Below are 11,614 nucleotides of genomic sequence, written 5' to 3'. Positions count from 1 at the left end.
GTTAACACTTTGAATGATTGAGATTGGGCCCATTCTAGAGGAAGTCCCTTTGTGTCCTATCCAGATGCTTAAATAACTTCAGGTTAAATAATATGAACAAAGATATCTAATATGTTAGGGATTATAGATAATTTAGAATTTAGCATAGTCAACTATTTTCTAAAGAACATTAGTTTGGTGTTCTAAGAGCAGAGACAAGTATACACAGTTGTGATGAGTTTTAACCAATCCAGTTTGCAGGGTGCCCAATGGGTTTAATTATTAATCAATAATTTATTTTTTATCGACTTTTTTCACATTCATTAACTAGTTAATGTCCTTTTTTTTAAATCATAGCTAGTTATGATGTAGACTATTTATTTATTTATTATCTTTTTATTTTTTTGTCTAAATCTTCTTCTAGATTATTTTCAATGGATTTATATAATTACTAAATATTTACAGTTTAAATAAGTATATATAAAAACTTTGTCCCAAAGTAATTTATTTAAAAATTTAATATATAATTTTGCCAATTCGAATTTTCTGAAGATGGGTTTTTTTCTTTTTCTATGAACCTTTCTCCCAACCAACAATAATTTTTTGATAATTTTTTGATAACAAGAAGTAAAATGGTGTTAATGGATCATCATAACCCCATTGGACCCTGAGACATAAATCCTTTAGAATGAGTTCATTCATCTAAGATAGACATTTGTAGTGTTTATATATATACACTACAAGAAACTGTTAAATTAGCAACAAACTTGTTCTATTGCTAATTAGCAACCGATTAAAAACATATTAGTCCATCCATTTCGGTTTTAGAAATGGAATTTACATCTGCTTCAAAATTTGAAACTTAAATTTCATCCTTTGCTAATCCGTTTCTATTCTAGAACGGACTGTAACACCATTGTAAATTAAAAATGAATTTGTTCCGTTTGTAAATTAGTAACGGATTACAAATCTATTTTTAATATTAGAAACAAATTTGTAATACTAGAAATGGAACATAATTCCGTTTGTAAATTAGAAATAGAACTTCGTTTCTAAATTTATATTTTATTAAAAAATATTTTTCTTTAAGATGCTTTGGACAAAATGATAAATAGCTTTTATGTATATGTATATGTATACTATTTGTTTAAAAAAATATATTATGGAAATACTTATTTATAGGATTAGTATTTAATGAGTATTAGATCAATATTCTTAAAAATTTGATTATATATATATATTTTTGGTAAAAATTATTGCTTGGAATCAATTTAAGTGATTATAAATTTTCTTAATTGTATTCATGAAATATTAATTTAAATTATTAATTAAAAATTTAAAACATATAATTTTTATAAATATTTATTAATTCCTTTTAGATATAATTTTTATAGATTATTAACTCCTTTTATAAGTATATCTTTTTAGGATAAAAATTATCTGGGAATATTTTAAATGACTTAGATATATAAACAAGACCAATAATTTTCTTAAAAGAATTAATATATATATATATATGATAATAACTTAAATATACAAAAAATCATAATAAGTTTTTCAAAAACTTACAATATTTAAATTAGAAATTTTCCAAAATAAAATACATATAATTAAAAATTAAAATTTCAAACGTATACCATGATCCAAATAGGATCCTTTTATAATTTTCAAATGGATCATTGTCTATTTGTAAAATTACAAAGCAGATCCTTCAGTCCATTTCTACTTTTTACAAACGGATCCTCATATCCTTTTGTAAAATTTACTAACGGCTGTCCAGATCCATGTGTAACATATTGGATAAATATTTTGAAATTTTGATTATATTTTCTTCAGATGAAATTATTTTTTAGAAATAAATTTTTGGTAATTATAAATTTTTATTAAATCCACTCATTAAATATTAACGATATAATTATTAATAATAATTTAAATATATATAAAATTCACACAATATATTATCCTTTTTTTAAGGAATGAATTTTGGAAACACAATATGTATAACTACCAATTTCTTTTAAACGCATTTCTTTTATTTTAAACACATTTATTATTTATTTATTTATTCTAAAAAGTGCATATAAAATTTATTAAAGAACTTAAAATTAGACTTAGTTGTGCATGTTATGCTTTTATAAAATATATATTTATATATTAAAAGTATTTGGTAAATTTTTAAATGACTTACATATATAAATATGTATAATAATTTTCTTTAAAAGTTAATATATGTATAAAAATAAGATAGATATGATAATAACTTAAATATATAAACGGTAGTAATAATGGTTTCCCAATAAAATTCTAATATATAAAATTATTAAATATATTAACTATTTCTTGATTGAATGAATTTAAAATAATATATAAAATATTAAATTTCAAACGGATCTTGGATCCTGGATCCGTCTGCAATTTCACAAATGGATCTGTTTGTATAATTTCTAAATAGATTCAAGATCCGTTTGTATAGACAATATATAAATGAATCTTTGACCCGTTTGTGTTCAAGCCGATGCCGATCCGGATCCATTTATTAAGCCGATCCGGATCTAACCATATATAGCAATTTCTATCGCCACCACAGGGAATCGAGCCCTTCGATGAGCACTCTGCCCGTTACATTGCCATCTGTTCCATCGCCATCTCATTTTGTTCTGCTAGGGATGAGAGCCTCTCCATAGCTTCTCCGTTGCTTCTCCTTTAAGGTTCGAAGGTTTTGCCAACTCTTCATTTTATTCATGAACAAAAATAAGAGTAAGCATTGCTAAACAAACTTGAATGTCCAAGCATACATTGATTTCTCTTTACCTTTGTAAGTTTGCAATCGATTTGCATATATAATGGCAAGGATCAAGTTCTGGTTCTGATCTAGAAAAACAAATCCATATGTTGACATCATTGATCACATGAAGCCACTGTCCTTGTAGGAAACTAGAGGTTAGAAACCGATTGTTTTTGCAAAACATTATTCTATTTTATGCTTTTGCTAGATTATTTTGAGATGCTGTAATAAAGGAGGTTAGAGTTGATTTACATCCAATGATGTTTTTGAAATATGGCACTAAATGTCTTATATCTATGTTATATGTTGCTATAACAATTGAACATTTTCTAGAAATTGCAGTGAAACCTTATTTTTTTTTTAGGTATTATATAACCTTTTTCTTTCTATATTTTCAAGCTTTTAACTCAAGGTTTTTGAGGTGCATCTTTCTTACTATTGTTGTCTTCTTCTTCCATAGGCTATTAAGTTGGTTTTTTTGTGAATGATCAATGTGTTATTTTAAGCCAAAGTTTAGCATTTAATGTTTTATTAAGAGTTTAATTCCACTCTTTATTTCCCTCCAACAGTTATATTAATATTTTCATAAATTACAGTACAATTGTGTGATTTAAATTTTTTAATTAATTAATTAATCTTTTTGGCATGAATAATTAAGAAAAGTTCATGAAATAATTCACAATTTTAAAAAATCTTGTATGTGACTGATATTGTGTGGCAAATATTGAATGAAGCATGGAATTCTCCAGAGTTAAAAGCTCGAGCACGAAATTTTTCACGAAACCGTCTTACTACTGACTAAAGGACATGGATCTAGTTTACCTTGGCACTCGGAGGCTCCATTTCCCACATATGTCATGCGAGAGAAATTGGCAATGCAATTTTTATTTATATAAATGTAACTTTATTCTCCACATTTTTTCTAACATAAATTTTAACTTAATACAAGTTGTTAAATCATTGAAGCGATCGAGGCTTGGTCGTGACCCTCTTCTATATGATCTTTCAGTGACACATACAAAGAAGGGTACCTCTGAACTTATTGATGCAAGAGCTCAGGTCATTAAGATAAATTGATCAATAATATATTTATGTGCATTTGAGTTATAGATGAGTAATTTATTTATTTATATTTAAGTTGTAGACTTTGTTTACATTTCATGAGTTTTTATTCAATTGTATTAATCACAGTATTTGATTTTTGAAATTTATTGTGGCAGGATCATTATTTGGACCTTGTGAATCAAGCATCACAAGCACAAGAAGTGGGTAATGAGCCTTCTATTGTGGACAAAGCAAATATATTCCTTCAAGCTATAGGAGGGGAAAAGAAACATCAGGTTTATGGAGTGGGCTCCCAGGCATCTATTTTCTATCCACGGTTATCACAGAACTCATCTAAAGGTACATCATCTATGGACCTACAGGTTAATATTAGACAAGCATGTGATATTGTTGATTTACTTTTCATCTACAAGTACATCATCTAAGGAGCTACAAGCTAAGATTATACAGTTGTGTGAGATTGTTGATCAGCTACAAGATAAAAACAAAGAGCTTTAGGAAAGTCTGCATGAGATGAAGGATAATAACAAGGGGCTTCAGCAGAGTCTGCACGAGATGAGGGAGGAGAGAGATCAATATCGTGATCAGATAATGTGTCAGGTGTAAGATATGATGATGCAGTTCGAGGCCAGGATCCTCATTATAAGAGTTAAGATTTTTAGTGACAATTTTTTTGTGTGGCATTGTCATTTTGACACAAATATTAGGTTTTTTGTGTCAAAAAAGATAACAGACACTATTGTTTAAATTAATTATGATAACTCATGTTTTTGTCACTATTATAGTGATAATTGTGACAATTTATTATATGTCACAATTAATTAAATTGTCACTATTAATATATTGACAGTGACAAAATTTCTTTTTTGTCCAATAATCATTACTAAAAGCATATAAAATTTGATGTCAAAAATTTCTTGATGAGAATTATGGGTAATTGTGACAAGAAATATTATCACAACTATAATTTTTCATTTATTGTGATAGAAGTGTTTTCCATCACTCAACATATAATTTATGTTACAATAGTTTTGTCACAAAAAAAATTAACCATTTAGTGCCTATGCTAAATGTGGTATTTCGACCTTTGATCGAGTCTTCTTGTATTTGACTCGGTAGAGTTTTCAAGCGGTTTAGAGTGCGTGAGAGCCGAGTTAGCGTTGCCTCCAACTCGCGCCTGCAAAGCTGTGCTAGCACGCACAAAAGAGGGGTTGTTTTTGCATGTATTTGAGTGTATAGTTATTTGGAGGCCTTTCACCCACATAAGAGGCCTTAAAACCCTTCTTGGGAGCCATGTGGGCAGTTGTGCTCCCACACAAGGTCACCAGAAAGCCGTGCGGGCTTCCTTGCACCCTCACAAGAGGCCGCACGGGGTTGACAAAAGAGTGGGCTAGTTGTTGTGCGCTCGTATGAGAAACCATATGCATAAATAGTAACTTACTACAGTACTTATGAATAGTGTAGGGTGTCATGCACTCGCACGGTACAGCCAAAAGGCCGTGCGTCCATGCATACGGGAGATGCCCTGCACTTATTGGGCCCTTTTTAAGCCCTTTTTGAGCTCCTTCTTGGTGTTTTACACTTCTCCTCATTGGCTTCCTTCTTCCTCCTCCCTTTCCTTCATTCCTTGGTGTTCTCTGGAGCTTAAAGAGAGATTGGTTGGGGTTGTCCTTCCAATCTTAGAACCAAGATCCATCCTTTTGATACTTGAGTCCATGAGGTGAGTTCTTCTCTTCTTCCTCTACCTTGTATTTTTTGATTGATGAATTTAGGTGATGAATGAAGGTTCAATCCTTGTTCTTCTTCTTGCTTAATGTTGTTGCAACTTGAGAGAGTGATTTGCATTGATTTCTCTTCCTTGTTTGAGTGTATTCATGATCCATTCTTTGATAAGGTTCATGATTTTATGAGGAGGACTAATGGGTATATGTATGCTATTAGGTAGTCTTTTATGTAGCTAATAGTTGAACTTGTGAAGTACTATGTGTGAATCATGGAAATATTTAATTACTGTTATAGTGTAGAATTGATAAAGTTTCAAGGTATGGGGTTATGAGTAAAGTGCTTGGAGACAGAATGTAGTTCGAGGTTATGATTAATCTAAGGAGCATATGATATAGAAAATATAGATAAAGTTGAGTGAAATTCATGAGCTTGACTGATTCACTATTAGTGGAAAATTGGTTAATATTGTCCAGTGGAGATCATATACTTGATCTTGTACCTGTTGTCTTGGATGAGAGATCATTTTAATTCTTGATGATGTATCCATTGAACTTGTGAGGATTTTATTTGGGAAATTTGTTAATTATAATTAAAGATTGATGCATAGAAAGTTAATTAGGTTATTCGATGATAAAAATTGATAGCAATCATAATCCTAAAAGGAATGTTATTTGTGATAAAATTTGGCCAATTTCTTGGCATTCAAGGGCAGAGGTAATGACTTATATATTTATATATTCTTTATGATTGTCATATACGTAAATTGTGTATTTGGTAATCAATTGTTTATGGGTTGAGTGCTAGTTAGGCTAACAACCATGTTTGTATTATCATATTAAACTGATGTTTTATTTGGTTTGCAAAGTTTTCTATGGTGTTGGTTTATCGGAGAAACTATTGAGCTTTAATTGCCCAGGTTTCGACAATATTTGTATGTTGAGATTAAAGTGGTTTTTTATGAACATGTTTATGCATTGATCTACTTTTATCATTGAGATTTGTGGAATCGGTTTTCATCCTAGGTATAGGGATGGTGTCCTGGATTTGGACTTTATGGTTTTTATACATGTATTGTACTTTTGAGCTTTCACAAGTTTTGATGGTGACTAGGCAAAGCCATTCCCTGGTGCAATGGGCGGTCTTCACAGCCAGCCTGTTAAGGTGGCATGTAGACCGGCTAAATTATTGGTCCAGTTCAGGTGGGAGTGTAGAGCCCTAATTGGATAAACATCATTAATCTGGAGTCATCACACGGATTCTCAGTAGGCCAATGTTAAGGTTAGGAAGACCTTGATGGCTTTTAACTTAGTCGTGATGGCGTCTAAGCTGGAGAGTGTTTTTAGGCCATTGATCAGTTATTAGAGATGTTTTAAAACTCATGTTATACCAAGTTTGGTATTTGTGAAAGTTAGAATCCCTATTTGATTAATTGGTGCTTCACGTTCATTTCAAGATTTATATACTTGTATTTGTTATACTTGTTAAAAAGCTTTGAGGCCTTGAGTGCATTTGTGTAATCTTTGGGAGTGCCGATGTTTATTATCTCATAGGTATATAGTGTTTTAAATGATGAAATGTTTCATGTCTGTATGTGTTTTTTCTTAAACATTGTTTATTGGAAATTTGCAGATTTGTTTTGATATTCTTTTAGAATTGCGCTAACCAATTTACTAAGTGATATTAGTTGCTCACCCTCTCCCTCCCTTCTAGTTTTTAGATTCTAGTAGCGTTGCAGCGAGGACGTGGAGTGCTGGGCATACCCTATTTGTCTTCCTGTATTTTTTTAAAATCCCTTGTATGTTTATTGTTGAGCATGAACTTATTGTATCAGTGTTATGGATCCACTAGTGTGTTTGCTTCCACTGTGTATATTTGTGTTCTATATTGTATATCTTGAACTTGTAAATCCTATTCAGTATTATGTAATCCCAGGTCTTTGTTAGCCTTGCGGCGACTCGAGGGTTGAGTGGTGGGGTGTCCCTCCTTGGGTTATCGTGTCGGTTGTCGCGTCTCGGGGCCTGTAGGTCCGGTGTGACACTAAAAAGTTAATTGACACAATAGTTTGGATTAGTTGTGACATCTAATTATTTTTTCTCTATTACAATTTCAATTGTGACAATTTACTATCCATCAATATTATACATCTTATCTTTCTTATCTTTTGTGTCAACAATTTTAGATATAAAAAAAAAAAATTCAAACACGTACTGTCTAGTGAATGTAGTCATAAAAATATAAATTAACATACATAGTCTTTTATAAATTAGTATATATAGTTGTTAAATTATATTCTTAATAAAATATTAAAAGACTACTTTTTCCTACCCAATCTCAAAGGTTATGTATAGATTATTTAAAAATTTATTAGATGTTTTAAGTAATTATCCATAAAATTTAAAAGGTTTTCTAAATTAAAATTTAACATAATTTTATCAAACAAAATTATTATTTATAAATACTTTAAAATAACATATTAGGTACTAAAAAATTTTAGTTTATCAAGCCAAAATATTAACCTAGTAAAACATTTAAAAGCAACTGTGCCCAAATACTAAATCATCATTATTGCATTGGTGTAGCCCCATATCTACAATGTGAAGAAAAATATTCCATATATCTATATTCATCAATCATTTACCAAATAAACTATTTTTTTACATAAAAATACCAAAAACTACAAAAAAAATTATTAAAAAACAATAAAAAAAGATAGGTCTGGCTTTCTAAAATCTAGTTTTAATAAACTAAATAGATTATGCTTGTACTACACGAATTACGACATTACGATTTTTTTCTGTAATTATCAATCATTTTGTCACAAATATGAAGTTTTTTTGTGATTAAAAAATTGATTAATACTATTGTTTAAGTTAATTCTGATAATTTTTTTGTCACTAAAACTATTATAATTGTGACGATTTAGAATCTCTCACAATTACGTTGTCACTATTAATATACTAATAGTGTCATAATCATTTTGTAATTGTCAGTGGGAATAAAATATTATTGTGATACAAATATTGTCATCAATAATATTTTCATTTGTTGTAACGGAAATGTTCTTTGCCATTGGTCATTTTATTTTTTTGTGATCAAATTTTTTTCACAAAAAAATCGACTATTTAATGTCTACTAAATGTTATCACAAAAACCCTCTAAAAACCAATAAGTAAAGTATGTTTAACATACTTTAAGGACCAAATTCGATATGTGTGTGTAAACATTTTTCTTTAAAGAAAACTATTCAAATTTTAAAAATATTTGCAAACTTATGAGATAAAAATCGATGTAAAAAAATTGTTCTCCAAATTAATTGTTTTGCAAGTTACTATTGTTTACCTAATCCTCAAATTTTATATTTTAAGGCATAGAAAACAAGCTTTTTATTTAGATCATATGTAGGATTTATAGTATTAGAGAAAAATTTTAAAAATTAAAATAAAAATTAAGTAGAGATTACCAAATCTCACAAAACAAAAAATCTAGATAATATAAATTTTAAAAAAAATTAAAATTTAAAAAGTTTTATATCCTCAAGGAACTAACATATAAAAAGAATAAACAAAGATGGTGAAAGCTCGAGTAATTATGTACCTATGGAGATTGATGTAGAGATACATGTTATTGATGATGCCATCAAGATTTTGCTTTTTCTTAAATTCATTTTGCTTAGTTTATGTGATGGATAAAGAGATAATTGTACTTTATCTTTTTAATCTTCAAAGTTAAGTTGATTGAATTATTTTCAATGATGGTTGTTTTGTTAGTGTTGTCTTTTTGATACTTTGAATCTTAGGTTCAGGTTCATCATAGGAATATGTTGTTTATAGTTTGATTATGTGATTTTTTTTTTAGATAATTTTTTTATCTATTGAAAACAACAAAAGCCAAATGCAATTGCAACTTATCTCAATTGAAAATAAAAAATGGTATGATAGTTGTAATTAAATTATAATTTTTAAATTTTAAATTTCATTAGATTCTTTTTTTCCCTAAATGTGTAGAATAAGTATCAAGAAAAGGGAATAAAATTGAAGTCTCAATAAATGAGTCAAATTCCAGCAGAAGTTGAGGTTGAAAAACAAAAAAAGAGATTAAAATGCATTGCGGAGTACTTCATCTCCAAATTAATGATAATTTTATGATCTTTTATCTTTTTTTTAAAAGGATAATTTTATAATTTTATTTTGGATATTAAAATTTCCAATTTTATATATTCAAATTTGAATTTTGTATATTTTGGTGATATTTATTTATTAATTTTCATATAATATTAAATACTTTATTTGCTTGTGTGATAATATTTTTACTACTAAAAATTTTACTTGACAAAAGTATCTAAGGGCCCGTTTGGTGGATAGGATATGATATCGACGGTTATGATATGAGCAATGGATAGGAGTAGGAAAGGATATAGAACATGGTAAGCTCATATCCTATCATATGTTTGAAGCACACCGATAAACTATCAAATAGCATTTTGTTATCCTATTTTATGTTTGAAATGGACCGGATAATGACTAGATATGATATGAATGGTATATAAATAGACAAAATTACCCTTTAATATAGTTAAATATTCTTTTTAAAAATAGATTTTTTTTTTCTTTGGATTTTTCTCTTAATAATTTATGTATCGGTATATTTTAAATTTTTAAAAAATAAACAATGTATAAATAATGTCCACAAATATATAGATTGTAATATCACTAACTTGTAAAAATTATAATTAATACATATTTCCTTAGAAAAAATGATGCACAAAGTCATCAATATGACATAAAGCTAGTGTAACAAACTCATTAATGGAAAATAAATATATCACATCAAAATCAATTTAAAAAAAAATCATCAGACTAGAGAAACTAAAAGTAAGACATAATTAAAAAAAAATATTTAGATAAAAATAATATGTTCAAGCACGAGATCAGCGGAGAAACCCTTTAATCATTCTAAATGGATAAAATCCTACTTAAAATAGTAAAATTAGTGTCATATCTAGTTGTTGACAAGCTTCTTGTCCCAAGCATCATGTTTAAAAGATCAAAAGAAGAGATATAATAAAACTCTAGATAAAAGAGAGAAACCAAATAATAAAGCAAAAAAGTAAATTTCTTTATTTTTATCATATCCTATCTGTTTCTATCTTGACTCCCTCAATACGATTTATTATCATGTGGCCTACATGTTAAAGTGGGCCAATAGGATACCACTATCATATCCTATTGGCACACCAAACAAATGATAGTAGCAGGATATGATAGTCTAAAATATTACTTTATATTTATCACAAATAATTTATTATATTAGTGACAAAATTAGCGTAACATAATTTTTTATTTAGTGACAACATTATTGTTAAATTAATAATTTTATTTATGACAATAACAAACACGTGACAATATCTCAAAATAACATTAGTGATGAAGTATTGGTGACTAATAAAAATATTACTATTGACAAAAACATTTTGTCATTATAGTATTTTTTTGTGTGAACAATATTGTCACAATAAAATGGATTATTGTGACAACTTATTCATCATTATTTAGCATTTTTCTGGTGCCAACAAAATTGACACAACATAACAAATTATTGTGAGGACTTTATTCATCACAATTAAAAATTTTTTATGTTAGCAAACTTGACATAAATAAATAAGGTTATTGTAGCTACATCGTTTTGTCACAAATACTAGACTGGTTTGTGTCGTGAAATTTGTCTCAAAATTATGGAGTAATTGCGACCATTTGTCTAAAATGGTCACTCCTGTATTAGCGTAGAAGGTATTTGTGACGGGAGGTGGCGACTTCTAAAATTTACTACTATTACTAACTATGACTAAAATTACTACTTTTAATGATAACCTTTGTTCTCACTAAAAGTGCAAATTGTTGTAGTGCCTTTAGCACTCACAGTTCACTTAGGACTTACAGCTAGCTAGTGATGATCATGATATTAACCATCTATATGAGTTATAGTTTATTTGTTATTTGTTAGCATTTTTCTTTTTGTTAAACTTTTGTTTTTCGACATATATTTTCTACATGCATTAATAAA

Source organism: Dioscorea cayenensis, chromosome 7 (assembly GCF_009730915.1).
Source record: "Dioscorea cayenensis subsp. rotundata cultivar TDr96_F1 chromosome 7, TDr96_F1_v2_PseudoChromosome.rev07_lg8_w22 25.fasta, whole genome shotgun sequence".
Lineage (NCBI taxonomy): Eukaryota > Viridiplantae > Streptophyta > Magnoliopsida > Dioscoreales > Dioscoreaceae > Dioscorea > Dioscorea cayenensis.
This window is presented reverse-complemented; position numbering follows the sequence as displayed.